General features: G+C 39.2%; 2 pseudogenes; both read left to right on the top strand.

The window, feature by feature from the left end:
* The first annotated feature begins 5,544 nt into the window (after positions 1–5,544).
* On the top strand, positions 5,545–11,879 carry LOC131243955 (probable LRR receptor-like serine/threonine-protein kinase At3g47570; annotated as a pseudogene).
* Positions 11,880–22,860: 10,981 nt separating this feature from the next.
* On the top strand, positions 22,861–27,495 carry LOC131244308 (probable LRR receptor-like serine/threonine-protein kinase At3g47570; annotated as a pseudogene).
* The last annotated feature ends 440 nt before the right edge of the window (positions 27,496–27,935 follow it).

The following is a 27,935-nucleotide window of genomic DNA, read 5'->3' as shown; positions in this document are numbered from 1 at the left end:
GCAGGGACCACACCCTTAACCTATAAACTATAACCTAAACCTATAACCTAAACTCAATTATCTAAACTTTAACCTATAACCTAACCTAAACCTATACTTATTCCCTAAACCTATTCTCAAATCCCAAAACTTATAACCTAAACCATACCTTAAACCTATAACCTATAACCTGAACCTATAACCTAAACTCAATTCCCTAAACCTTAACCTATAACCTAACCTAAACCTATACTTATAACCTAAACCTATTCTCAAATCTCAAAACCTATAACTTAAACCTATAACCTATAACCTATAACTTAAAATCAATTCCCTAAATCTAAACTTATAACCTAACCTAAACCTATACTTATAATCTAAACCTATTCTCAAATCTCAAAACCTATAACTATAACCTAAACCTTAACCAAAAACCTATAACCTAACCTAAACCTAAACCTATAACCTAAACCTAAACCTATAACCTTAACCTAAACCTAAACCTATAACCTTAACCTTAACATATAACCTTAACCTAAATGTAAACCTAAACTTAAACCTAAACCTATTCTCAAATCCCTAAACCTAAACCTACACCTAATCCTAATCTAAACTCCCTAACCTAAACCTAAACCTAAACTTGAAAACCCAAACCTAAACCCGATCCCGAACCCGAACCCGATTTCCTAAACCTAAACCTATAACCTATAACCTAAACCTAAACCTAAAACCTAAATGTATTCCCAAATCCCTAAACCTAAACCTACACCTAATCTTAATCTCAACTCCCTAACCTAAACTTAAACCTAAACTTAAAAACCCAAACCTAAACTCGATCCCGAACCCGAACCCGATTTCCTAAACCTAAACCTTAATGTATACTTAAATCCTAAAACCTAAACCTACACCTAATCCTAATCTCAACTCCCTAACCTAAACCTAAACTTAAACTTGAAAACCCAAACCTAAACTTGATCTCGAACCCGAACCCGATTTCCTAAACCTAAACATTAACCTATTCTCAATTCCCTAAACCTACATCTTATAACCTAAACCTAAGCCTAAACCTGTCACCTATAACCTAAACCTAAACCTAAAACTTAAATGTATTCTCAAATCCCTAAATCCAAACCTACACCTAATCCTAATCTCAACTCCTTAACCTAAACCTAAACCTAAACTTGAAAACCAAAACCTAAACCCGATTCCGAACCCGATTTCCTAAACCTAAACCTTAACCTATTCTCAATTCCTTAAACCTATATCTTATAACCTAAACCTAAGCCTAAACATAAACCTTAACCTAAACCTAAACCTGTAACCTATAACCTAAATCCTAAACTTAAACTTACACCTAATCCTAATCTCAACTCCCTAACCTAAACTTAAACCTAAACTTGAAAACCAAAACCTAAACCCGATCCCGAACTTGAACCCGATTTCCTAAACTTAAATCTTAACCTATTCTCAATTCCCTAAACCTATTGCTTATAACCTAAACTTATACCTTAACCTAAACCTATAACCTATAACCTAAACATAAACCTAAAACCTAAATATATTCTCAAATCCCTAAACCTAAACCTACACCTAATCCTAATCTCAACTCCCTAACCTAAACCTAAACCTAAACTTGAAAACTCAAACCTAAACCCAATCCTAAACCCGTACCCGATTTCCTAAATCTAAACTTTAATGTATTCTCAAATCCCTAAACCTAAACCTATACCTAATCCTAATCTCAACTCCCTAACCTAAACCTAAACCTAAACTTGAAAACCCAAACATAAACCCAATCCCGAACCCGATTTCCTACACCTAAACCTTAACCTATTCTCAATTCTCTAAACCTATTACTTATAACTTAAACCGAAACCTAAACCTAAACCTATAACCTAAACCTAAACTTAAAACCTAAATGTATTTTCAAATCCCTAAACCTAAACCTACATCTAATCCTAATCTCAACTCTCTAACCTAAACTTAAACCTAAACTTGAAAACTAAAACATAAACCCGATCCCGAACCCAAACCCGATTTCCTAAACCTAAACCTTAACCTATTCTCAATTCCCTAAACCTATAGCTTATAACCTAAACTTAAGCCTAAACATAAACCTTAAACTTAAACCTAAACTTGTAACCTATAACCTAAACATAAACCTAAGACCTAAATGTGTTCTCAAATCCCTAAACCTAAACCTACACCTAATCCTAATCTCAACTCCCTAACCTAAACCTAAACCTAAACTTGAAAACCAAAACCTAAACCCGATCCCGAACCTGAACCCGATTTCCTAAACCTATACCTTAACCTAAACCTATAACCTATAACCTAAACATAAACCTAAAACCTAAATGTATTCTCAAATCCCTAAACCTAAACCTACACCTAATCCTAACCTCAACTCTCTAACCTAAACCTAAACCTAAACCTAAACTTGAAAAGTCAAACCTAAACCTGATCCCGAACCCGATTTCCTAAACCTAAACCTTAATATATTCTTAAATCCCTAAACCTAAATCTACACCTAATCCTAATCTCAACTCCCTAACCTAAACCTAAACTTGAAAACCAAAACCTAAGCCCGAACCCGAACCCGATTTCCTAAACCTAAACCTTAACCTATTCTCAATTCCCTAAACATATTGCTTATAACCTAAATTGAAACCTAAACCTATACCTAAACCTAAACTTAAACCTATAACCTATAACCTAAACATAAACCTAAAACCTAAATGTATTTTCAAATCCCTAAACTTAAACCTACACTTAATTCTAATCTCAACTCCCTAATGTAAACCTAAACCTAAACTTGACAACTCAAACCTAAACCCGATCCCGAACCCGAACCCAATTTCCTAAACCTAAACCTACACCTAATCCTAATCTCAACTCCCTAACCTAAACCTAAACCTAAACTTGAAAACCCAAACATAAACTCGATCCCGAACCTGAACTTGATTTTCTAAACCTAAACCTTAACTGATTCTCAATTCCCTAAACCTATAGCTTATAACCTAAACATAGACCTAAACCTAAACCTAAACCAATAACCTATAACCTAATCCTAAATCTAAAACCTAAATGTATTCTCAAATCCTTAAACCTAAACCTACACTTAATCATAATCTCAACTCCCTAACCTAAACCTGAACTTGAAAACCTAAACTTAAACCCGATCTCGAACCCGAACCTGATTTTTTAAACCTAAACATTAATCTATTCTCAATTCCCTAAACCTATAGCTTATAACCTAAACCTAAACCTAAAACCTAATGTATTCTCAAATCCCTAAACCTAAACCTACACCTAATCCTAATCTCAACTCCCTAACTTAAACCTAAACCTAAAATTGAAAACCCAAACCTAAACCCGAACCCGATATTCTAAATTTAAATCTTAACCTATTCTCAATTCCATAAACCTATAGCTTATAACCTAAACCTAAACCTAAATCTTAACATAAACCAATAATCTATAATCTAAATTTAAACCTAAAACCTAAATGTATTCTCGAATCCCTAAACCTAAACCTACACGTAATCCTAATCTCAACTCCATAACCTAAGCCTAAACCTAAACTTGAAAACCCAAACGTAAACCTGATCCCGATTTCCTAAACCTAAACATTAACCTATTCTCAATTCTCTAAACCTATAGCTTATAACCTAAACCTAAACCTAAACCTAAACTTCAACCTAAACTTATAACCTATAACCTAAACCTAAACCTAAAACCTAAATGCATTCTCAAATCCCTAAACTTAAACCTACACCTAATCCTAATCTCAACTCCCTAACCTAAACCCGATCCCGAACCCGAACCTGATTTCCTAAACCTAAACCTTAACCTATTCTCAATTCCCTAAACCTTAACCTATAACCTAACCTAAACTTAAACCTATTACCTGCACTTATAACCTAAACCTATAACCTAAACCTAAGCCTAAAACCTAAAATCGAAATGTATTCTCAAATCCTTAAACCTAAACCTACACTTAATCCTAATCTAAACTCCCTAACCTAAACTTAAACTTAAACTTGAAAATCCAAACCTAAACTCAATCCCGAACCCGGACCTGATTTCTTAAACTTAAACCTTAACCTTAACCTATTCTCAATTCCCTAAAGTTATAACCTATATACTATAACCTATAACTAAAACCTAAACCTTAATCTAAACCTATAACTTAAACCTAAACTTTAACCTAAACCTGAACCAAAACCTATAACCTAAACCTTAACCTATAACCTAAACCTTAACCTATAACCTATAACCTAAACTTATAACCTATAACCTAAAACTTAAAACCTAAACCTATAACCTATAACCTAAACCTAAAACCTAAATATATTCTCAAATCCTTAAACCTAGACCTACACCTAATCCTAATCTCAACTCCCTAACCTAAACCTAAACCTAAACCTAAACTTGAAAACCCAAACCTAAACCCAAACCCGAACCCGAATTCCTAAACCTAAACCTTAACATATTTCTTTTAACACATGCCCCTTTTTACAAAGCTTTAATTTTTGTTGTTGTTTCTATTAACTTGAATTATAGTCCAATCACATGGCAACAAATAAGAATGTATCCCTTTTAACACATGCCCCTTTTTACAGAGCTTTAATTTTTGTTGTTGTTTCTATTAACTTGAATTGAAATACTTTTTTGCATTATTTGCTTGCATTAGTTTTATTTTAATGATCAGTTTTATTTTTAAAAAGTGTCTACTTTTTTAGAAGAAGTTTATGCAATTCTTCATGATTTTGAATTATAATATTTTGTTGGTTTAATATTTTTTTCAGATAAAAAACACAAAGAAAATTGTTGCTGATTTTTTTTCCTTTTTTTATTTATGATGTTAAACTAATATGTATTTATGCGTGGATAAATGTAATGTGAATAAGATTGTTTGTGTTTGGATGGATGTAGTTTATGTTTGGATGAATATAGTTTATGTTGGATTTACGTAGTTTGGGTTTAGATGGATACGAATGTGAATATGATGAAATATATTATGTAACAGGTGTATATCAGGAAGAATACGATGAAATATATTGTAACAAGTGTATATTGATCCTCTCAAATTTGAAAATGTACTTTGAAGGCTCATAAGGGACGGTCTGTGGCCGTCCTTTGAAGGCTCATAAGAGACGGTCCATGACAGTCCTTTTTAAGGACGGTCTATAGCTGTCCTTTGAAGGGCCATAAGAGAGTTCATGACAATCCTTTTAAAGGACAGTCCATGACCGTCCTTTGAAGGCTCATCAGAGACGGCCTATGACAGTCCTTTTTAAGGACGGTGTATGACCGTCCTTTTAAAGGACTGTCGATGGTCGTCCTTTGAAGGCTCATAAGAGACGGTCCATGACTGTCCCTTTTAAGGACAGTCCATGACTGTCCTTTTTTGTCAATAAGAATGACAGTTTTCGACCGTCCTTCAAGTAATACGACACGTCAAAATTTGACGGCCCATGCGACGGTCCATGACCATCCTTTTTGGTCATTTGAGACAATTTTGGACCGTCCTTTTTTCGTAGTTTTGGCGTAGTGCTTGAAAAGTATTCAAATGTTGGATCTTTCTCATAATAACTTATCTGGGCGTATTCCAGTAGTTTTGGGGGAATTTCTATTTCTGCAGTATGTGGATTTGTCTTCTAATGATCTCGACGGTGAAGTACCAACTCAAGGGGTTTTCAAAAATTTGAGCATGTTTTCGGTCATTGGAAACAATAATCTTTATGGAGGTATCCCACAATTACGGCTGCCAGCATGCCCCAAGGAAGCTCCTACAAAACATGGAAGGTCGATTTCTCTAAAAGTAATATTCTCCGTGGTCGGCGCAATTATTGGTTTGATTCTTTTATCAGTTCTTGTTGTTACTCTTTATCGGGTGAGAAGGCCATCAAGAAGCCTTTGCCTGCATCTTCCTTGGAGGACCAATTTTTAAATGTTTCTTATGCTGATCTCTTTAAAGCGACTGGTGGTTCTCTTCGAACAATTTGATTGGTGTGGGAAGTTATGGCTCTATGTACAAAGGAATTCTAGACCGCAATGAAACGATTGTTGCAGTGAAAGTTGTCAATCTTCAACGACATGGAGCTTCTAGCAGTTTCTTGGCCGAATGTGGAGCCTTGAGAAACATCCGGCATCAGAATCTAGTTAAAGTCATAACTGCTTGCTCAAGCATTGATTTCAAAGGTAATGATTTCAAAGTTCTAGTATTTGAATACATGCCTAATGGGAGTGTAGAGGAGTGGTTGTTGGGATTTGTGTTGCGGAATCACACAGATCTAGATCTAGGCTAGCAATTCAATGGCACCAAGCACATACAAGAGAACACACAGATTTAATGTGGAAAATCCTTGTGGGAAAAAACCACGGCACAAAGCGACAGATCTCCACTATGAAAATAGAAATTACAAAGAGAGAGGACTTACCCGATTCAAACAACCTCGAATCTCACCCTTGCTACACCCTTTGATTTCCTAGAACCCCTTTAGAAAGCCTTAGAATTATTTCTCATCCCTAAAAAAGTCCTAGGAACACCTATTTATAGTTTAGGCAACTTTCCTTTCGCATCCTAGTTGCGAAGGGACCCTTTCGCATCCCAGTTGCGAAAGGACTCAGATTTAAGACATATCGCAACAATCTCCACCATGTCTTCAATCTTTAACCGTGTAGCTTCTTGACCTCTTCTCTTATTTATGCATCACATCAAGCTTCTCTTGCACACTCCGTCCTCCTTTTACACCATTGCCAAGACCAGAGAAGTTTTATAGACCTTGAACTTCTCTATAGGAACGATCTAGGAGAGCATGTCTATTGGATCAGAATCCACATGCCCAACCATCTTTACTCCTGTCTTCTCAAAAGGAAAGACGCGGTCTCCTTACCATCTCACCGCTACCCAATATTGCTTGTCGGGGTACTTGCTTACAACACTGACAGCCTGTGAAATAACCGGTCTAATCCAAACTATGGCATACACTGCCAACTGCATTCGAATAAGGTTCATGAGATATGCTGTTTTTCTCATCTGTTTTGGGACATGTCCTGAGGAAAACTTGAGGAGAGACGCGTAGGGAACGCTCTCCGGATTTACATGATCCATCACCTCCTTAATCAATACCTACCCAATGTATTCTGCCTAAGATAACCAAAGCCTACTCCTCTTTCAATCTCAATGTTAAGAACCATCTTTGCAAACCCCCGATCCTTCATCCTGAATGTCCCACTTAACCGAGTCTTCAGTACATTGATTTCAGACATGTCATAATTGGCGATCTACACGTCATCAATTCCTGACTCACCATGAAGGAATCAAAGCACTGCTTAGGCGACAGGTCGAACCACGACCTCCTGCAAAGTCTTTTCTCAGCCCTTTAACTTCGAATTGCTCTGGTTGCTTCATGTAAATCTACTCTTCACTTTCCCTTACAGAAGTGTAGACTCCACATCCATCCTTCCAGCTCAAGATCACATTGGTCAACTAGCGCCAATCACGGATCTAATGGACATTTGCTATACCGTCGGCGCGAATATCTCTAAGAAGCCGATCTCTTCTCTCCGAGCATAACCCTTCGCTACCAACATCGCCCTGTATCTATGTTGTATCCTCCTAAAGATCCACCTGCATTCAACCACTCTCCGGCCCACTAGAAGCTCCACCTGCTCCCATATGTCAGTTTGGTACAACGAATCCATCATATTGCTCATAGTCACCTTTCACTTCTCAGCACCAGACTCACCTAGAGTCATCTGAATAGAAGATAAATCTCTTGCGATATTAGAGTCGTCCATGTACCTCGCCGATATTCTGCGATCATGCCGTGTGATTCTTCTCACATGTGGCTACTCCACCTGCTCTGTATCCCTGTCTGCGCGTCTCAGCCTTCCTACCCTGCCCGCTCATGTGGCCATGCCCAACATGCCACACACATACAGAGGTGAAATCCGCTACATCCACTGCAGCTCTACCTTTTGAAGTGCTCCCGATCAACTTGTACATGTTATCGAGTTATTGCGCTTTCATGATTACCTGTGCCCCCTTAGATACCTCAAGAGAACTATCAATACCTATGTACTTGCATCCTTTTGCCTCAAGTACACCAAGAGAAATCAGATTCTGTTTCAAATCAGAAACGTGCCTGACATCAGTCAAGGTACGCTCCACCCCATCAAACATCTTGATGCGCACCAAACCAACAACCACAACATTACAGGCAGTGTCATTGCCCATAAATACTTGTCCACCATTGCACTCCCTGTAGTTGGTGAACCAACTTTGATGAGGAGTCATGTGAAAAGATGCCCCTGTGTCTAGCATCCACTCGTCCTTACGATCATCGTATGACCGTCTGAGCGAAGACACAGATAAAACATCACCATCACATCTACTTGATCCATCTGACGTGGCAGCATTGGCCTCCTTGTATGAATCCTCAGAATCTTCTCTCTTCGATTTAGGATTTTCACAATCCTTCTTTACATGTCCTTCCTTCCCACAGTTCCAGCACTTTACCTTTCCTTTGCCCTTGCCCTTAGATTTAGACCTAGAACCTGAAGAACCTGTACCTTGTTTAAAATTCCTACCCCTTGTAAGCGGTGCCTCAGAAGATATCCCCATGTCGATGTTAAGTTTTCTCATAGTTTTCCCTTGAAGGGCCGAGATAACGGTGTCGACACTCAGAGTTTTATTCGTGCTGCACATAGTGTCCTTGAATGACTCATACGACGCCGGAAGAGAATTCAGCAACATACATGCTTGTTCTTCATCTTTCATCACTTCCTCCATATCCAGCAATTTGCAAACTAATTTTCCTCTGTCATCTTGAAGTTATACCACTGCCGCTTCAAGTGTAGGCGATTTTCAGAGGATTTTTTCGCATAGACATCTTCTAACTTTGCCCATAACTTAGCCACAGTTTTCTCTCTCATGACATTGTAGAGAACCTCATCCGTGAGACATAAACGGATCGATGATAAAGCTTTTTTATCAAGAGTATTCCAATCATCATCAGTCATAGTAGACTTTTACTCCTCGAGAGCATCATCTTCGCGTTGCTTGATTAAGGAACTCATCATCTTGATCTTCTAGAACTCAAAATTATTTTTCTCTGAGTACTTCTCAATTTCATACCTAGTACTTCCCATTATTACTAGTCCTGCAGATTCAGATCTGTGCCCCAACGATTGCTCTGATACCACTTGTTAGGATTTGTGCTGCGAAATCACATAGATCTAGATCTAGGCTAGCAATTCAACAGCACCAAGTACATACAAGAGAACACACAGATTTAACGTGGAAAACCCTTGTGGGAAAATATCACGGCACAAAGCGACAGATCTCTACTATGAAAATAGAAATTACAAAGAGAGAGGACTTACCCGATTCGAATAACCTCGAATCTCACCCTTGCTACACCCTTTGATTTTCCTAGAATCCCTTTAGAAAGCCTTAGAATTATTTCTCATCCCTGGAAAAGCCCTAGGAACACCTATTTATAGTTTAGGCAACTTCCCTTTCGCATCCCAGTTGCGAAGGGACCCTTTCGCATCCCAATTGCGAAAGGACTCAGATTTAAGACATATCGCAACGATGGTTGCATCCAAGTGTACATGGGCAGCAAGAGTTGAGGAGCTTGAACCTTATTCAAAGGCTAGATATAGCCATTGATGTCGCCTCGGCATTGGAGTATCTTCATCACCATTATGGCACACCCGTCGCTCATCGTGATTTAAAACCAAGCAAGGTTCTACTGGACGATGACATGTGTGCCCATGTCGGTGATTTTGGATTAGCAAGGTTCCTTTCTGATGCTGCTAATAATACCTCTCAAGATCAAACGAGCTCAACTGGTATCAAGGGATCTGTTGGCTATATTCCTCCAGGTAACAATTACATACTTTTCCTTTGTTCTTTTATCTTTCTTTCGTTTTCTTTTTTCTTTTTATCTTTTAATGTTTTGCAAAAGTTCTTAAATATGAAGGTTGAATTGTCACTGGTTTATATTGCTTGATTTGTTGCAACTACTGCTGCCATAAGAATAGACAATAAGAAACAATCCGGTGCTCCCACGGAAACAATCTCTGTTTTGTACATCCTCCGTTCATAAATACAAAAATACAAAAATATAGGGGCATGGCCCTCCTTTCTTATTAAATAAAAATAAAAAGTTATGACGCTCCTAGTCGCTTTGAACCAAGGGGAAATCCAAATCATGGTATGTCATATAAAAATCACATGATTGGATGAGTACGAACACTTAATCAAATGGACTGTCGAGATCATTTATGTAAAATTAATGACAAAGAAATGGCCATCTACTTGTTGAAGCCTGTCTTGGATGAGTTATGGTACTAACGAATCACTTTTATCAGTCAATCCTAACCATCCCATCCATGTCTCCCAATTATGAATGGCCTAAAAAATGAGCTCAACTTATAGGCTAGTGAATCATCCTATCGTTGTGACTTTTTTTCACAGTAGACCATGAAATAGGTAGAAGATGTAATGGACAATCTAGATCAATCAATTGGACCATGATTGCTTTGAGAGTTCTGAATCATTTCCCATAAACAACTACAACGACCACAACAACAACAACAAAACGGGCCTGTTTGGTAGCCACTAAAAAATGAATCCATGTCATTTTGGTTAATATTAATTATGTATTGGAGATTATATAAATTGTTGGCAATGAGAATTATTTTTAATCCCTACCAAAACAATTGATCTCTATTGCATACGATTAACTTAATTGAGATGGACTCAGTTTTTCAGTGGCTACCAAACATGCCCTAAAACTCTCAAAATAAATCATTTTGTAAAAGTTACCTCCATTTATAGCAACTAAACCAACTGCACTGGTAACTAAACTGTCAGTAAGAATGAAGGATTGGAAGATGGAAGATTCATTTTTAGTAATTTCTTCAATTTCAGTTAAGATAAATTTCAACTAAAAATGCATCCAATGGTTGTGCATAGAAGGTCAATGGATGAGCAATTAGTACTACTATTAGTTTTTCATGGAGTTGCATGCCTATTTCTTTTTCTTGGTCTCTGTTTGTAATAGGACTCACTTGTTAGTTATACCTTGATAACTTCATGCCTCAAAAGTTTAAAATTAATAGGATAATTATTTCCTATGCTTGTAATGGTTGTCACTTCCTTTTTAGTTTTTTTTTTTTTTTTTTTTAAAAAAAAAAAAAAAAAAAAAAAAAAAAACTAATACCTATTTTCGTTTAATTGTTGGAATGAAACCTTGATATCTCAAAAATTCGAGATGTATAAATGTCAGAGTATGGAATGGGCGGAGAGGCATCTACACATGGAGATGTCTACAGTTACGGTATCCTTCTTTTAGAGATGTTCACAGGAAACAGACCAATCAATGACATGTTTAAAGATGGTCTAACCCTCCATCAATTTGTTAAGATGGCTTTACCTGATCGGGTGATGGAGATTGCAGACCCACAACTGTTCTTAGAAAATGTTCAAGCCCCGAACAATGGAGAACAATGTCACTTTGCAAGAACTAAAATGCGAGAGTGCTTGGCTTCTGTTGCCAAAATTGGCATAGCATGTTCTGTAGAATCTCCAGATGAGCGGATGCAAATGGAAGATATTGCCACAGAAATGCATGCTATCAGGGACCTATATCTTATGGTTGAGATTACCCAAGATCAGCAAAAAGCTTCATCTGGTCTTAGTTATGATTAGCTAACTGGGCTAGTCAAGGAATGGAAGATACGTAGGGGTGGAAAGTTTTTTTACTTAGTTTTTCACCTTTGTATTTCTTTCTTGGGGAGATGCTTGGGAAAGGATTGTATTGTAAGATTTTGTTTTTTAAAGAAGCAATTTTCCTATAAACAATACATATGGTACGGAAGAAATGAGCCCAAAATCGAAGTGGCTAATGATCTTAGTCATTCATGGTCCCGATATCCACATGATTGATCAATGGATTGTTAAAAATAAAATAGTTCAATACTCCAGTTCAATCAAAATGATTGTTGAGATTCATGGGCAATTCAAGGTGGGATAGATGGAAATAGCATTCCATCCACCATGCATCCATAAGGCTCATCGATCTAGCCAATGGTCCACATTAAATGTAAATGCATGGCCCACCTAATGAGTAACCGCTGGTGTGTGTCCAGCATGTGTTGCCCACCTAATGAGTAACTCTCCCACACGTGCACAGCTCAGGTACCCACACGTGGTTGGTTTGGTGAGTATGCAGTATTAAAATATGCGTCCCCAAGATTCAGGTCGTTGATAAAACAAGCGTGGGGCTGAAAGAAAATTTGTTGAAGTTTTCTTACCCGTCCAACTATTTCTAATATTGTGGCCCATCTGCTGAACAGATTGGATTTATTTTTGGGTAAGGACATCTGCACTATCATGACAACCTGACGGATGGCTTAGATATTGCACCTGTCATCAATACCAGATGTGTTGGCTTGTACATGAGCTGCCTTGTACACACGTGTGTGCTTAGCAAAGCGATGATATATGCGTTATGTCCTTGTGTTTTCAGTTCTATATGCATGTGGGGTCCATGGTTAGGTGATCCCGCCAATTGATCTGATGGGACTCACTGCAGATGAGTCTAGGACTAGGATCCCTAGATTGGAAGGTAGTCTGAGTCTTCCTATGGCCGGACCCCACTAATGAAATAGACGGGCGGTTTTCTTTTTACTTGAACCAACCCAGACCCGGTCCTCAATATCCGAAAGTTCAACCTGCCTTGCTAATGTGGATCGGATCCAAGTCCTATGCATATCCCCACTGTTGATAGCATCGCTGGATTCAATATCTGAGGGCCTTATTTTCCTTAGATAAAGTAGGTTAAGGTTATTTGCATAAATCTTAGACCTTTTTTTTTGTGGGCTGCTTCTCCTTTTTTGTCGGCAGGCCCACCCACACGGTGTGCAGCTCTTCTTTGCAAGTATATATGAAAAGATGGTGTATTTTGAAAAAAAAAAAAAAAAACCTCTAGGGTTATTGCCTTCACCGTCTGGGTTATTGACCTTTGGGTTGCTGACTCCTTGGGGGGGAGAGAGAGAGAGAGAGAGGAAATGGGTTGGATTTGCTGGAGAAAAAAATGGCTTTTAGTACGTTACAAAATTACTCATCCTAAATCTTAATGGGCCAGAATCGGGCACCAGGCTGTTGTACGTGATTCAAGCCTGGCCCATTTAAAAAAGCAAGATTAAGTTTTAAGCCTGAGCTTGGCCGTTGGGCCTAGCCCGGGCTGGCCAAGCCAAAAAAGCCCGATGGGCCAGCCTGGCCATTGACAGCCCTACTATATGGATTTCTGGACATCATTACTATGTGGCATGTATCCCTCACATGTGTATAGCATTAACACGTGGGAATATTGTAACGATCATTCGCTACATTGAATTTGATATATATTTGTTCGGTAAACCATCTGTTTAGAGGTCATTAATTAGTCAAACCTTTAGTATCAAACGATGTTTACACCTGACCAGACACCATTAGGATCAATGACTAGGGAGCTGCCACGTAATGTCATCGTCGTATAAATATCATCACAAAATTATTGCAGCCAATATGATTGGCAAAAGGAAACTGTGAAGAGAAAGACTATTTCTCCGGATGACATATGGCATACGTTTAGAAGGCACAAACATACCACTGCCATAACGACACGTGGCAAATGTTATTTGTCCTAACTTGTACAATGGCTAGAAACCACACGCGATGTTGGGCAATGATTTTTTTTTTTTCAACCTTACTACAAATTGTAATTAGCAAAATAAAGATTGGCAGCCTGAAGATCATATAAGAATTCATGAATCACTCAAAAACATAAACCCAATTAGCTATGCTTCTCTGCAGATTGGCCAATTTAGTAGAAAATTATTGAAAATTCTTTCTAAAGGATGTAAACAAAATCAGCCAAAACTACCATTTAAGTTCTCTAAAAAAATAAAATAAAATAAAAAATCAGCCAAAACTCTTGATTGGGCAATTAAATGAATGAAGATAGTGGAGAATGAATCCAAGTGCAACTCTCTCACTACTGCCTGCAATTTTTATAAATTCAGTAGAGCTTTGGGTCCTCACCAATCCAATCCATCCTAACACCGCATTTTATCTTTTCATTCTTTTTTTATCATTTTATTATCATTTACTTTTTGTCTTTACTTTTTAAGTAATTTACTATCTTAGTCCAATGCCTATACTTTTCACTATGAGTATAATAATATAGTTTTACCATCCTCCTAATTATGGACATTTCCTGACATTCTGATCAGGTAGAGACGTCAATCAATCTTAGCAAGGGCACTGGACAATGAGGATCGGGTACTGCCCCCACCAGCACTTGGCTAGACGGTCCTGATAGGGTCACTACAGGGCCCATCTGATGTATGTGCATTATTCACATAATCTATCCACTTGGACGGATCATTTTAAGGCATGAACTCAAAAAGAAGATAATTTGAAGGCTCAAGTGGACCACACCATTAAAAAATAATGGGAATTGAACCTTCTGAGGCCACTAAAGTTTTTTATCAAGTAGGAATCGCCTAGTGAGAGGCTCCCGTCGCACCACACGTGTGCCTTGACTCCTCTATTGGTCCTACTTAAGTTCCCATCATCCGCACCCAGCGGCCCCTCACATGCTATTAACACGAGTGGAAGATGTTGCGCTGTACTACGGTGTTTGTCACTTCGTTTTACTAAACTTTATGATTAGTGCTGGCACTGCAGACACTTAGAAGATCCGAACCGATAATCAAGTAGGCCATACCTTAGATGGGCCGTACACAACAAATAGATTGTTTTATCTTGCTAAAGTACAGGATAGGGATGTATAGTTGTGCATGTGTGTGTGGATGAATGTGCAAGACTGAATTTCTTTGATGCTATGAACGGATCATAGCTGATATAGCTAACCGTGAACGCTCATCGATTGGGCCTTCCGTAGAATTTCCCGGTGCATAGAAAAAGAATCAATCATCCACTTGCAGCTATTAGACAATCTGAACTTGTATATGGCCCCATTGACCTTAAAGCTAAAGTTATCCAATGTGAACCCTTCTCCCAGATAAGGCCGCCTTTCGTGGATGGGCCCACCACATTGACTGCTTCAGTTCACCTGTTAGGTGTGTTGGCTGTATAAACAAATCTTTTGCTTTGCTTCGAGATAACAGAATTTTCTGGGCTTTACAAAGCCTTAACACAACTCAGAAATCCGTTGTAGAAGAAAGAAAGGGAGGAGAAAAACAGAAATTTTATTTTCTTGAACTGTTTTGCTACTGCAAACTTCTCACGTTTTGTTGCTTTTCTTACTTGCTATTCACTTACTATTACTTCTTCACTGGCTTGTTTACAACGGATACAAGGTGCCTATTTATAGGCTTTCAAATGTAAGGTGAAAAGATAAAACTGTCCCTGGTAGGAGCTTCTAACACTTAATGTTCCTAGAAAATTAACAGAGAATTTCATCTTCCAAAATAGCTATATGGGAACTCTTGTTGTGCATTGGAAGATAAATAGTCAGCCACTTGCAATAAATGTTTTGGTTTGCAATTCCAACACTCCCCTTCAAACTAAGACCGGCTTCATTCCGAGCATCGTTCTTAGTCATTTGAATGCATCTGTCGGCAATGCCTTTGTGAAAATATCCGACACATATTCCGTAGTATGACAATACTCTAATTTCATTATTTTCTGCTTCACATGATCTCTTAGAAAATGGTATCAGGTATCAATGTGTTTGCTTCTTCCATGCTGCACCTGATTTTTAGCTATCTCAATTGCCGACTTGTTATCCACATATATGACTGTGGATTCTTCCTGCGAATGCTTTAGCTCCTTAAGTAGATTTCTCAACCAAATTCTCTCACAGATAGTGAATGATGTTGTCACGTACTCTGCTTCACATGTGGACAGGGCGACCACACTCTGCTTCTTCGAATTCCATGTGAAAGTAGTTGTTCTGAGATAGATACATAACCAGTGGTGCTCTTTCTTTCATCTTGGTCACCTCCCCAATCACTGTCTAAATATCCATACAGTATTGCTTCATCATCATATGGATAGAAAAAATCGAATTCCATTGTTCTTTTGACGTACCTGAGGATTCTTTTTGTGGCTAACCAGTGTGATTCTTTTGGTGCTTTCATGTACCTACTTAGAAGCCCAACACTGTAGACAATATCCGGCTTTGTCATTGTGAGGTACCTTACGCTTCTAATCAGATTCGTGAACATAGTCGAGTCAACGCTTCTTACTTCTCCGTCCTTTGTCAGTTTTAAGCCCGTTGCTACATGCATGTTTATGGCATTGCAATCGACCATCTTGAACTTTTCAAGCAATTCCTTAGCATACTTCTTCTGAGATATATATATGTCACCATGTTGTTGCTTCTCTTCAATGCCCAGAAAAAAGGACATCAGATCTCTGTCGGTCATCTCAAATTCCTTAAACATGGTCTTCTTGAATTCATTAAACATCGGTCGGCTATTTCCTGTAAATAGAAAATCATCAACATATAGGCATGCTATAAGCATATCGCTATGAGCATTCTTCTTGATGTAAACTGCATGCTCATATGGACATTGAGCAAAGCCGTTCTCTTAAAGATAGTTGTCGATGCGTGCATTCCAAGCACGTGAAGCTTGTTGTTTCAACCCATAGAGGGCTTTCTTCAGTCGATACACCTTGTGTTCCTCTCCTTGCATAATAAAGCCTTCAGGCCGGTCAACATAGATCTCTTCTTCCAGAATTTCATTTAGGAATGTAAATTTCACATCTAGTTGGTAGATCATCCAACTATGATGGGCTGCAAGGGAGATAATCATCCTCACAGTGTCAAGGCGAGCAACAGGAGCAAAGACTTCTTCATAGTCCACCCCGTACTTCTGTTTGTAGCCCTTTGCTATGAGCCTTGCCTTGTAGCGATCGATCTCACCATCAGCATTTCGCTTGATCTTGTACACCCATTTGACGCAAATAGTTTTCTGGCCATTAGGAAGCGTAGTCAGCTCCAATGTGTCATTTTTCTCAATGGCATGAATTTCTTCTTTCATAGCAATTCTCCAACGTTTTTCTTTTATAGCCTCCTGAAATGTCAGAAGCTCATGATCTGCAACAGGAAGAAAAGATTGACCTCTTCAGTTTTCTCATAGATGTCGCTTAAGCTTTTCATTTTTATAGGTGTCATGGGTGAGGATGAGCTCGCCGAATTTTAACTTGATGGAGTGCTTTCAGGAGTGATGGAATATACTCCTGGACTACTGTGTATTGATGATGCGGCCGTAGAAGGTGTTGCGGGCGTTTGCTCTTGACAATCATTCATTTCTTCAGGTTCTTCTATTTCGACTAGAATATCTTTGGTTGATTCTTCATCGTTCCATTTCCGAGCTTCTTCCTCACTAAAGACCACATCTCTACTCACCACTACTTTATTGGCTAGTAAATTGTAGAGCTTGTAGGTTTTAGATCCTTCATTGTAGCCAATGAAGATGCATTTTTCACCCCGATCATCAAGCTTCCTTCTTCTTACTTCTAGAACTTGAGCGTAGGCAACACACCCAAAGATCCTTCGGTGTGCCACTCTCAGTTTGTAGCCACTTCATGCTTCCTATGGTGTCATGTTTCTGACGCTCTTGGTTGGACACCGATTGAGCAGGTAGGCAGTACATGCAATTGCCTCTGCTCAGAAACTCTTTGGCAGGCCTTTCTCCTTCAGCATGGTCCTCGTCATGTCGAGGATGGTGCGGTTCTTCCGTTCCGCAATTCCATTCTGTTGTGGCGTGTAAGCTGCAGTATGTTGTTGCTTAATGTCATGTTCCTTGCAAGAATCTCGAAATGCATTTGAAGTGTACTCTCTACCTCTGTCAGATCTAAGTACTTTAATTTTGTGACCACTTTCAACTTCAACATGAGCTTTGAAAATTTTAAATATAGTGAAAGCGGAAGATTTTTCTTTGATGCAATACACCTAAAGTCTTCTACTGAAATCATCAATGAAGGTAATAAAGTATTTATTACCTCCAAGAGAGGGTGTTTCAAGTGATCCGCAAATATCAGTGTGAACCAACTGAAGTGGTTCCTTTGCTCTTCTAGACACTCCACTTGAAAAGGAGTTCCTTTGTTGCTTGCTGAGTGTGCACGCCTCACACATATGTTCTGGAGCTTCAATAGCCAGCAAGCCATGCACCATGCTTGATGAGGATAAGAGTTTAAGGCCACTGAAATGGAGATGCCCAAAACGAAGATGCCATCTCCATGAATCATTCTTCATGATTCTATAGAGACACTTCTTGGCCTTTGTGTTAATATGGGGCGGAAACATTCGATTCGTCACCATTTGAACTTGAACCACAAGTCTTCTGTGAGCATCTCTTATAGAGAGATAATAGTTCTCCATGTGTATGATATACCCATTCTCAAAGAGTTGGCTGATACTGAGGATGTTATTTTTTATGTTTGGTACGTAATACACATTAGAGATGTAATTTGGCTCACCATTCTTCTGATAGATTTTAACTTTTCCTTTGCCTATCACGGGTACCTTTGATGAGTCGCCAAAACTCACGTCACCACGAACTCCTTTTGTGAGTTCCATGAACAATTCTTTGTTATCACTCATGTGGTTGCTTACACCAGTGTCAAGATACCACACATTTGGTCGTTCACATGTCTTTTCTTGTGCGAGGAGGAGTGTGGAGTCTTCTTGTTCATGGTGTGATGCTTCAGCATATTTGGATCATTCATCTTGATCCACTTTGCTCCAACACTTAGAGGCATAATGGCTGAATTTCTTGCAATTGTGGCATTGAACGTTCTTTGTATTTCCACGACCACGTATAAACCGGCCTCTACCATTTCCTTTTCCACGGAAACTGGTAAATTTTTGTTGATTTTGTTGATAGCTTGGATGATATCCACGCCCTCTGCCTCTTGCACGTTTGCTAGTATCACAACCCCCTCATTGTGTATGGTCATTCTTTTATTCATTTAGAGTCAACCTAGACTTTAAGACATGTTCAAGCAATGAACCAGTATTCTTTTGCATTCGTTGCTCATGCACTTGCAAAGATCTCATCAGTTACAGTTTTTTTAAGTCGTTTGATTCTTCGATCACCACAACCACATGCTCAAACTTGGTTGTGAGAGATCACAAGGCCTTTTCCATGACACGCATGTCTTCAAATTTTTCACCATTTCTTTTTAAATTGTTAATAATAACAATTAAACGTGAGAAGTAGTTAGAGATACTTTCACCTTCCTTCATGTGCGTCGCCTCGAACTCGGCTCTTAGTGTTTGAAGGCGAACCCGCTTCACTCGATCAACACCCTTGAAGATGATGCCAAGAGTATCCCAAGCTTGCTTGCTTGATGTCACTTCGACAATTTTTTCAAAGGTTAATTAATCCAACCCTTGATAGAGGAGGAACAAAGCTTTGTTGTCTTTCTTCCTTTGATTTTTGAGAGCGGTCTTTTCTTCGTTGGTAAAGGCGGCTTCTTCCTCCATAGTGGGTTCTACATACCCATCGGTGACGATTTCCCATAATTTTTGCGACCCGAACAACGCCTTCATTTGGATGCAGCACTTTTTATAGTTGTCCTTTGACAACTTAGGAACCTGCGGTTGGATTGTGCTTACCATTTGAACAAGCTTTATGGGTTAGGTGACTTGGTTTTACTAAGCCTCAAGAGGACCCAAACAATCTATTTTATTTTTTTTAAGAAGGCCTGATTTTTTTGAAAATGAAGGGAGTGATGGAATAGAATATCTGATTTTTTAAAACAGACTTTTTAGCTGGAAAAAACTTCAGAAATCTGAATTTTTTTCCGTCGGCTGAAAAACTGTTGAAATCTGGTTTTTTTTTTTTTAGCTGAAATCTTTTTTTTTTTTGCTGAAAAACTGCTAGCAATTTCCAACCAGGGAACTCAAAAAAGAACTTGGCTTTGCAATCTGATTTTTTAAGCAGATTTTTGTTTTTCTTTCAGAAAAATATGTACTTGGCTGAAAAAAGAAACTGCTAGAAACTTCTTATAGAAGAAGAACTTGGCTCTAATACTAGTTTGTTGGCTGTATAAGCCAGATCTTTTCTTTGCTTCAAGATAACAGAATTTTCTGAGTTTTACAAAGCCTTAGCACAACTCAGAAATCTGTTGCAGAAGGAAGAAAGAGAGAAGAAAAACAGAAAATTTATTTTCTTGAACTGTTTTGCTGCTGCAAACTTCTGACGTTTTGCTGTTTTTCTTACTTGCTATTCACTTACTATTGCTTCTTCACTAGCTCGTTACAACCGGATACAAGGTTTGAATGTAAGGTGAAAAGACAAAACTGCCCCTGCTAGGAGCTTCTAAGACTAAATGTTCCTAGAAAATAAACAGAGAATTTCATCTTCCAAAACAGCTACATGGGAACTCTTGATGTGCATTGGAAGATGAACAACCAGCCACTTGCAATAAATGTTTTGATTTGCAATTCCAACAAGGTGACAAATGGCAGCATATCAAGACCGCCACTAAACAAGTGGCCGTCTCTTCATGAATTTGAAAACTTGAGCGTCTTCTATCTGATGGGCTGCCATCCAAATCCACACAACAAGGTTACTTTGAGAGCGTATTAGGTGAGACCCAGGATATACCAAAGTGAGTGGGGAACCTGACTGTGGGACTCACAGTGATGTATGTGCCTTAAATCCACACCGTCCAACCATTTTGAAAGCTCAATTAATTTAGAGCATGGCCACAAAAATGAAGCTGACTTAAATTTTAGGTGGACCATACCATAGAAAACAGTAGTGATTGAATCCCCACCATTAAAATCACTAATACATTCAGAAATCTCAAGAACACCAACGCCCGACCATACAGAGATGAAGTGGATACGAAAACTTCTTGGGATAGTTTTATAAAAAGGATTGGCTATAAAAAGAGCCAACAAAAGTGTTTTTTATCGCCTATTTCTAGGGCTGTTCACGAGTTGAGCTAGCTCGAAAATCTCGCTCGACTCGGCTCGAGTCAGCTCGGATTGACTCGGCTTGAATGGCCAATTCGGGCCGAGTCAAGCTAATTATTTGAAGCTCAAGTTGAGTTCAAGCCGAGTTCGAACAAGGGGAATTTCAACTCGACTCGACTCAAAGCTTAAACTCGAGCTCGACTCAGCTTGATTAATAAATATATTAAAGTTGTAGGGAATGCGGAAAAGGTTGAACTGGGATCTCTTTGCTTTCACCCCAGCAATGAAGAGTTTGATATTGGTGTTGACGATCTCTTGAATTCAAAATGGTATATTGTATGGAGCACTCACATGAATAGACATATCCTTCCTAAATATGTTGTGAGTTACAAGTCCTCAGATCATCTGCAAGGTAACGGAAACTGCGCTTTTGTCTGAGCAGCAACAATACAGGTGGGTCCCACTTTTTTGTGGTCCCAGGTCTGTTCAAAATCTTATCCATTGGAAAGTATGACCTTGATGATGGGTAATTCAGAACATACAATTGAGGATGCTTTTGGCCCATGGTTCTTCTATCATAGGGCCCACACAGATGGATTTTCTGGACTGCTGAAAGATGGACTACACCCTGTTTCGGTTGCCGGTTCAAACTAAAAATGAATTTTGCTAGGTGGAGCGTCATGTAAAATGCCTCTTTAAAAAAAAATTTATTTAGCTTTTCTTCTAAATCAATAGAGGAGGATCAAGAATAGAATTCATTAGTCTCTCACCCAACAATCTCGAGCTGGACTTAAGGTAAACTCGACTCGACTCGAACCACTAGCTCAACTCGAACACAACTCGACAGCTTTGACAAACAAGGCAAGCTTCAATGTTGAGCTTGAGGTGGAGGATGAGCTTGAGCTCGAACTCGAGTACAGCATGGACAGGCTGAGCCGAGCTTGGCCCACCTCAACTCGACTCGGCTCGCTGCGCACCCCTACCTATTTCTGTAACAAAAAAGGACAAACACACAAATCCAAGGGTTAGGTTGCCTACTCCGGTTAGTGTGATTTATTGAGATTTTTCAATGGCTAGCATTCAACTATAAAAATCAAATGCTGATAGCATCTTTGAATTGCAGACTAAAATGCAACAGCTCAATTAGCCTATTATCTAGACGATGGACGGTTCAAATCATCAGACCATCTCAGCAACTTCGTACATATGTGTTGCGACACATGCGGGATCCTCAGCTGCGATGGAGGCAAAACCAACTCATATTATAAAGGTAGGAAGGTCCGAATGCAACGGACGCGGATTTCCTGCGAAAGCCTTTCGGAGGAAGTTCCTGCGCAAGGATTCTGGATGGGGCCCACTGTAATGTTTGTTAGAAATCCAACCCGTCCATCCGTGTTTTGAACTCATTTTAGGACATGAGACCGAAAATGATTTGGATCCAAAACTCAAGTGGGCCATACTAGATGAAACAGTGGGGAAATGAATTCCTACCGTTGAAACCTTCCCAGGAACCACCTTGATGTTTATATTCCATCCAAACCGTTTATAAGGTCATTTTCACTGGGATGAAGTGAAAAGACCAAGAAATTAAATCGATACAAAAATTTTGTGGCCATATAAATGTTTCAACGGTGGTCACTAAATCCCCACTTTTTCCTCTCGTGTGGCCCACTTGAGTGTTTGATCCTCCTCATTTTTGGTGGAATATCCTAAAATGAAGTGGAAAAACGGATGGGCGGAGTAGCTTTCTCACAAACGTCATAGTGGACCCCACACAGAATCTTGCGCAGGAACTTCCTGCGAAAGGCTTTCGCAGGAAATCCGCGTCCCGAATGCAACACCACACCATATTCTCCCGGCGTTTTTCTGATTTTCTCTTCTCTTCCTGTTAGTCTTCCAGATGATAACAACGATGGAGCTTGGACTTTTACGTCCAATGGCATTTTGGTCATTATTCCTCTTGGCCTTCCTTCTCCCGTACATGAACTGCATGGGAATCGGGTCCCCTTCCTTCGGAAACGAGACGGATAGACTCGCATTGATCGCATTCAAGGATCAGATATCCAACGATCCTTTCCGGGTCTTCCACTCATGGAACGATTCCCTCCACTTCTGCAACTGGGAAGGAGTCACTTGCGGCCGCCGGCATCATCAAAAGGTCACCGCCTTGAATCTTGGGTCCTACAGATTGGTGGGCCCCATATCACCTCACCTAGCAAATATCACCTTCCTAAGGAGCATCAACCTCTCGAGCAACAGCTTCCATGGCGAAATCCCACAAGAAATCGGCGGTCTCTTCCGGCTTCAGGATCTTGATCTGAGTGATAACGAGCTGCAAGGAAAAATCCCCAACAACCTGTCCAACTGTCTGGAAATCAAATCCATCCGTTTATACAGTAACAAGCTAGTAGGGAACATTCCTATCCAACTTCAAACATTATCAAAGCTGCAACGGTTGATTCTTGCTGGTAACAATCTCATCGGCAACATCCCATCACCACTCGGGAACCTCTCATCTCTTGCTTATCTCAATCTAAATGATAACAGTTTGGAAGGAAGCATTCCAGATGAACTAGGACAGCTACTGAATTTACAGATTCTCTCTCTCTCTTCAAATAAACTGTCTGGTCAAATCCCGCCATCGCTTTACAACCTCTCATCCATGGTTGGTCTCTCTGTGACTGCAAACCAACTTCATGGAAAACTTCCATTCAATCTAGGTCTCACCCTTCCAAATCTCAAACAACTTTTAATTGGAGGAAATCAATTTATGGGACCAGTACCAGTTTCATTGCCCAATGCTTCAGGACTTGCTGATATTAGTTTTGTTGATAATAAATTTAGTGGGCCCATGCCGCCGAATATGGGAAGATTAGAACATCTCCGTCTCCTAAATTTAGCTTATAATCAGCTTGGAGGTAAAGAAGGAGATGATGACTTGAGTTTACTCACTTCTTTAACAAATTGTAGCCGTTTGGAACGATTAGAACTACATATCAATCAGCTGAGAGGAAAAATACCAGCCACCATCGTCAATCTATCTACCCAACTGACAAAACTAGGGTTAGGAGGAAGCCCCATCTCTGGAATCATACCAACAGATATTAGCAATCTCTTCAACTTAAATAGTTTAGGTATACATGAGAGCTCCGTAACGGGCACCATTCCTATTGGTGTTGGGAAGCTTCAAAATTTGGAGGGCTTGTATTTATACGACAACAAACTCTCAGGACGAATCCCTTCCTCCATCGGCAACATCACTCAATTGTCTATACTCAATTTATTTCGAAATCGCTTGGTGGGAAGTATCCCATCGAGTCTTGGAAACTGTCTTCGCCTTCAACTGCTAGGCCTAAGTGGGAATGAACTTAATGGTACCATTCCAAAAGAAGTTCTAAGTATTCCTTCACTGGTCGAAGTTTTTATGGATGAGAATTCTTTTGTCGGATCTCTACCATCCCAAGTTGGAAACATGGAACGACTTCAAAAATTGTCTGTTGCTCACAACAAATTGATGGGTGAAATTCCTAGCGCACTAGGCAATTTGCTGAGCCTTGTACTCCTTAATTTAAGCAATAACTTCTTTCAAGGAGCCATTCCTCCAGGATTGAACAATTTGAAAACTATTCAATTTCTGGATCTTTCTCATAATAACTTGTCTGGGAATATTCCAGTAGCTCTGGAGAAATTTCCACTTCTTGAGTACTTGGATTTATCATCCAATGATCTCGACGGCCAAGTACCAACTCAAGGGATTTTCAAAAATCTGAGCGAATTTTCAGTCCTTGGAAACAACAAGCTTTGTGGAGGTATCCCACAATTACGGCTGCCAGCCTGCCCAAAGAAAGCTCCTCATCGGAAACATGGAAGGTCGATTTCTCTGCGAGTAATATTCTCCATGGTCGGTGCGGTTTTAGGTTTGATTCTTTTATCATTTCTCTTTGCTACTCTTTATTGGGCGAGAAGAAAAGCCAACAAGAAGACTTTGCCTGGGTCTTTCTTGGAGGGACAATTTTTAAATGTTTCTTATGGGGATCTCTTCAAAGCGACTTGTGGGTTCTCTACCGACAGTTTGATTGGTGCGGGAAGTTTTGGTTCTGTATACAAAGGAATTCTAGAGCACAATGAAACACTTGTTGCAGTGAAAGTTCTCAACCTTCAACGAGAAGGAGCTTCAAGGAGTTTCATTGCCGAATGTGAAGCCTTGAGAAATATCCGGCATCGGAATCTACTTAAAATCATTACTACTTGCTCAAGTATTGATTTTAATGGGAATGATTTCAAAGCTCTAGTGTTTGAGTACATGCCAAATGGGAGTTTAGAGAACTGGTTGCATCCAAATGCACATGAGCAGCAAGAATTGAGGAGCTTGAACCTTATTCAAAGGTTAGATATAGCCATTGATGTCGCCTCTGCATTGGAGTATCTTCATCACCATTGCGAGAGACCAGTGGTGCATCGGGATCTAAGGCCAATATTCTACTGGACGGTGAGATGTGTGCCCATGTGGGCGATTTCGGGTTAGCAAGGTTACTTTCTAATGCTGCCAGTTATACTTCTCAAGATCAAACTAGCTCAACTGGGATAAAAGGATCTATTGGTTATGTTCCTCCAGGTAACTACTTCATGCTTTTTGTTTTTTCTTTTATAATTTTTTTTTTTTTAATGTTTTGAGATATCTATAGCTTGAATTCACAAATTCTCCAGCTCTTAATGCTGTACTATTGATGTCACTTTTGGTTATTGTTTGTGCTGTCTCTACTGTTTTTACAATTGCTGCTATGAAAATACACAATGAGAAATGGCCTAGTGGAATAGGTATATATGATGAACGGTCTGGATTTCTGTATCTATCATTTGTTATAGTTTTGTATTATTTACTAAAAATGAGGTTGTAATCTAAAACTCAGGTAGGCCACATAGGAGCAATCAAGGTAAAAATGTTTCCAGATCATTCAATTTAAGCTGTGAGGCCCACATATTTTTCATCCGATTGAGTTGCTTCAACACACGATGATAACGGGTCCTTCCTCTTGCTCGGGTGGTAGACTCCTAGGAGTTTCAACTCCCGGTCAAGGGTTCGAGTGCCCATAGGTGGTGAAATCCCACTAGCGTGAGTGCGTGGGGGTGTGTGTGCGTGTGAAAAAAAAAAAACACACGACGATAAGAGACGACACAGAACCGTAAGTCACGATGCCCCTAGTCGCTTCAATACACATTGACAATCCAATCAATCAGTGGGGATTGGAATGAACACACACTTCATGGCATACCATGCCATAATCACGCGATTGGATGAGCCTAACCATCCAATCAATAGCATATAAAATGGATGGTCAAGATCACTTTTATAAAAACAGCAACTGTAAGAAGAAAAAAATGGGACCATCTATTTGTTGAAGCCCACCATGTTTATGGTACTGAGGAATCACTTTTTATCATTTCATCCATTTCTTAAGAAAATGAATGGCTAACAGGTGGATCCTCCAATGGTGTGATTTTTCTCATGGTAGCCTATGAAATGGGCAGGATATCTAATGGACAATCTCGATTAATCCAAGTTTCTTAATGAAATTAGAAGCACTATAACTTATAATGCTCTAATAGAATTGGATCAGCTCTCATAAATGATAAACAACAAAACTCTCAAAATAAATTGTTCCATAAAACTTATACTTTCATTATCAAAAATAAAACCAGCTGCAGCGGTAGAAAGAGACTCCCAATAAGGAAGGAAGGAGAGAATGGAAGGATTTCTCTTAGTAATTAAATGCCTCTTAGAATTTCTTTTTTTTTCATTTTTTAAGATAAATTTCACCTGAAAATGCACCAAACAGTTACCCATGCAATGTTGGATGGATGCAAATTGTTTATATCGAGTGCATGTGTTTTTCTTTTTTTCTTTTTTTCTTTTTTCAGTGTAATGCTTGCAGGACTCATTTCTCATTAGTCAATCTACCTTCAGAACTTCATGCTTTAAAATTTTAAAATTAATAGGATAATTGTTTCCTATGCTTCCAAGTGCTTCTTCTTCTATGTCAAAAACTATTCTCTATTGTTATCTAATTATTGGAATGAATCCTCACTAATGGAAAATTTCGAGATGCCTAAATGACAGAGTATGGAATGGGTGGAAAGGCATCCACACATGGAGATGTCTACAGTTATGGTATCCTTGTTTTAGAGATGTTCACGGGAAAGGGACCAACTGATGACGTGTTCAACGATAGACTCAGCATTCATCAATCTGCTAAGAAGGCTTTGCCTGATCAAGTGATGAGGATTGTAGACCCACAACTGCTCTTAGAAGAAGTTCTAGCTCTAAACGAAGTAGAACAACACCGCATTGCAAGAAGTAGAATGCAAGAGTGCTTATCTTCTGTGGTCAAAATTGGCATAGCATGTTCTGTAGACTCTCCAAATGAGCGGATGCAAATGACAGATATTGCTGCAGAAATGCATGCAATCAGGGAGTTATATCTTGGGGTTGGGATTCACCCAGATCAGCAAAGGTAGCCATGATTGCCGGGCCAAGGTTCATCTTATCCTAGTTGTGGCTAGTCGAAGATACTCAGGTGCGGATTAAGATGCTCATCCCGCTCAGGGTCAGGCGGCAGCTGTCCTTGCCCTTCGGATGAGGTACCATGGTGTTGGGTTGTGTTTTTCCATGTTTTTGTCTTCTTTGTGGTTTTGGTTGTTATCGTACTTTGCTTTGTTGTTGTATAGTGGAGGGGTTAGTCGGTTTGGCAACATTCGGAATGTAAACGGATTTTGTTTCCGCATCAATAAATTTACAAGTGGTGTTCACAATTTTCAGCCAAGAAAAGAAAAAAGAAAAAACAGAAAAGAAAAGAAAGAAAAACAAGATACTGTGTTGCATTTATCATCTCCTAGAGATGCTTGCAAAAGGAGCGTATTGTAAGATACTGTTTTCACAAGAAACGATTTTCATCCTAGTATTTCCAGTAGTGTAGTCCACCCTAGCTT

The sequence above is a fragment of the Magnolia sinica genome, chromosome 4 (assembly GCF_029962835.1).
Source record: "Magnolia sinica isolate HGM2019 chromosome 4, MsV1, whole genome shotgun sequence".
In the NCBI taxonomy this organism is placed as follows: domain Eukaryota; kingdom Viridiplantae; phylum Streptophyta; class Magnoliopsida; order Magnoliales; family Magnoliaceae; genus Magnolia; species Magnolia sinica.
The sequence above is the reverse complement of the archived record's forward strand: the minus strand, read 5'-3'. Positions and strand labels throughout refer to the sequence as shown.